Here is a 3,806-nt window from a genome sequence, read left to right on the forward strand (position 1 = left end):
CAATGCTGTATGGAACATTTGGTTGTATCTTAGATTTCACGAAATAAGGTATAACTAGAAGACTGACATATCTCCATCACATACCCCAGTAAATCCTATGGCTCACCCCCTGATGTGAATGTTCCCCACATTTAGAGACCAGTGACAGAGATCATGGACTTCCTGAGTCATTGATCTCAAACTAAAAGGGATGAGAGAAAATAATTCACAGAACTTCATAGATTTCTTCAGGGGAAAATCTCTTTTCTACACAACAAAATAACAAACCTGAGAGCATCATAGATCTGATCCTGGTGAGGCAACATTCAAGTGGCTTCCACATTGTTTTCAGATTCTCCTCATGGCCCTAGGCGAATAGTTAATTTCTGTGCAATTTACCTTCTTTATCAAAAAATGGGTGCAACAAACCTCATAGTATTTTATTTCTTGTCAGTCCCATCCCAGCAATCTATAGATATACCTATCACATGTCAAACACCAGAGATCAGTGTGAGAAAGGGGTCTGAGCACCTGAACAGACATTTTTCCAAAGAATATATACAAATGACCAACAAGTACATGAAAAGATGCCAACAGCACTAAACCTTAAGGAAATGTTAATTAAAACTTCAATGAGAGATCATCTTATATTTTTCAGAATGTCCATTATCAAAAAGACAAGAGGGAACAAGTGTTGGCAAGGATGTGGAGAAAAGAGAACCCTGGTACATTGTTAGTGGCGATATAAGTGGTACAGCCACTATGAAAAACAGTATAGAGATTCCTCAATAAATTAAAAATAGAGCTAGCATATGAGCCAGCAATCCCATTTAAGGGCATATAGCCAAAGGAAACAAAATCACTACCTCTAAGAGATACCTGCACTCTCATGTTCATAGCAGGATTATTAACAATAGCCAAGGCACCTAAGCGTCCATCAACAGATGAGCGGATAAAGAAAATGTGGTCCATATATACTTTATTTTATGCATATTAAATTTTCAGAAAAGAAGGATATTCTGCCATTTGCAGTAACATAGATTAATTTGGAGGATATTATGCTAAGTGAAATAAGCCAGACAAAGACAAATACTATGTGGAATACTTATACAAATACTTCTGAGGAACCTAAATAAAAAGTCCAACTCACAGAAACAGATTGCTGATTGCTGGTGGAAGGTAGAAGAGTTAGGAATAAGTTGATAAGAGATTTAATTGTAAGATGAATATGGTCTGAGTATTTAATGTATAACATGGTGACTATAGTTGATAATACTGTAGTATATAATCAAAATTTTAAAAGAATAGAACTTACACGTCCTCACAAAGGGAAAAAAGTGTTAATATGTGAAATAGAGGGTGTGCTAATAAATTGGATAGGGGGAATCCTTTCACAAAACATACATGTATCAAATCATCACCTTGGACACTTTAGAGTGAAACTGAAAATTGTTCAGTCATGTCTGACTATTTGCAACCCTATGGACTATACAGTCCATGGAATTCTCCAGGCAAAATACTGGAGTGGGTATCCATTCCCTTCTCCAGGGGATCTTGCCAACCCAGGGATCAAACCCAGGTCTCCCATATTACAGGCAGATTCTTTACTGGCTGAGCCACAAGGGATGCCCAAGAATACTGGAGTGGGTAGCCTATCCCTTCTCCAGGGGATCGTCCCAACCCAGGAATAGAATCAGGGTCTCCTGTGTTGCAGGCAGATTCTTTACCAACTGAGCTATCAGGCAATCTGTCTAAATACCTTACAATTTTGTTTGTCAATTGTACCTCAATAAACCTGGGTGAGAGAAGAAAGTGGTCTGATGAAAAACAAAGAAGACATTCCCCATCTTTAATGTCCAGATGCAATGTCAAGCAATTTTTAATAAAGACTGAATAGAAATGAAAATGGCCTCATATTACAAAACTGCACGCTACATAGGTGAGGAAGTAGGAGGTTTTTTTGGCCAATACAGACCTGAGACGATGCATATCTATACTGAGTAAAGAGGGAAGGTAAGTGATGAGATACACAGATGAACAAAAGGGTCCCTGAGCTCAGGTGTTTGTGGTCTTGCAAGGAAGACAGGCTCTATCCTTTATAACAGACCCTATGGAAATATACCAGGCAAGTGCTCAGTCACTAAGTCATGTTCAACTCTTTGCAACCCCATGGACTTCAGCCTGCCAGGCTCCCCTGTCCATGGGATTTTCCAGGCAAGAATACTGGAATGGGTTGCCATTTCCTCCTCCAGGGGATCTTCCTGACCCAGGGATCAAACCCACATCTCCTGTGTCTCCTGCAGTGGCCGGAGGATTCTTCACCACATGCCATCTGGTAAGCACCATACCAGGCAAAGACCATAAATTATGGGAAACGGGAGGAAGCAGTGAATTCAGCCTAGGGCTTACAGGGAAGGCTTCAAATAAGAGGTCTTAAGGGGACTTCCCCAGTGGTCCAGTGGTTAGAACTCTGAGGTTCCACGGTGGTGGACATGAGTTCCATCCTTGATCCAGGAACTAGAATCCCACATACACATTCAGCACAGTGTGGACAAAAATAAATAAAACTTGTTTAAAAAAATAAATCTTAAGCTAGATTTAAAGGATGAATAGGTGTGTGCAATTCTAAAGAGGCCTGGGAGAACAGCAAAGAATTCTTGTTTTGCTTATTTGCTTATCTATTTAATATATAAATATAATAATAATTGCTTTTTGAATATTCACCATGTGGCAATCACTGTTAAAATCTTTACAAGCATTATGTCATATCATCATCACAAATATCCTGTTACTATTCCTACTTTACAAAGAATACTTAATGAGTTTCTTGCATGGACATGCTATGATTAACTATTTCACCAAATTTAGCCTCTGTTCACTGATGCCAAATGGAAATATGGAGACAGAGTTTTGGATGAAGTAGAAAAAGAGTAGCTTTTATTGCTTTGCCAGTAGGCTAGTGCCCTCAAGACTGTGTGACTCACCCTGGAGAAGGTAGTGAGGAGTAGGGTGTGATCAGCTCATGGACAGTTCTGGGATTGGCCAGCATCAAGCTGCAGTTCTACATATCATCAACCTTCTAATTTCAACCAGTCTAGGGTCTATGCTTGTCAGCAGTTTTCACCTGGATGGAGTCTGCTTCCTGTAAAAATAACAGGAAAGTGTGTCAGGCCTTTATCTATACCTTTCAAGGAACTGTGAGTTTGGAAACTCAGCTATGTGGCAGAATTATTGTCTAAATTGTTACCAGTTCCCCAGACTAATAGCTACTCTTTGTTTCTACATCTTCACATTTCCCAATCATTAACTCTTGAGTCAGCATTTTACTTCAGAAGACAAGGACACAGAGGCTTGTACACAGTTTCACTATTATATCATCTTCATTAAATTGAGGACTGTGTTTCCCAGAATGCCCTCACCTGTATGGTTCCCCTACCTATAGAGTCAGCCAGAAGAAGAACTAGCAAGAGGTGTGAAAATAGCAAGTGATGCAGCATCACTCTGCAAGTTGTTTTGTAGCCAGATGAGGTGATGGACAGAGGAAGCTGTGGTCAGTGGGATTAAACCCATTTTAGTTCTTCTGTTCTTAGCAGAGGATTCTGTATAGACTTTCTCAGATGAAATAAAAGGAAGAAATGAAAGAAAAGAGGGAGGGAAGATGGGAGTGAGAGAAGACAATCACTGACATCCAATAATTCTTTCAGGATTCTAAAGAAGGTGACATTTTTGGCTAGGGAAGGGCCTCTAGAAGCTTCTGCTCTACTTCCCTCAATCCATTGGGAGGCCTATCTGATGCTTCTATCTGCCCAAGATTGCTAATGTCTGAT

This window comes from Bison bison, unplaced genomic scaffold (genome assembly GCF_000754665.1).
Source record: "Bison bison bison isolate TAMUID 2011002044 unplaced genomic scaffold, Bison_UMD1.0 scf7180017864115, whole genome shotgun sequence".
In the NCBI taxonomy this organism is placed as follows: domain Eukaryota; kingdom Metazoa; phylum Chordata; class Mammalia; order Artiodactyla; family Bovidae; genus Bison; species Bison bison.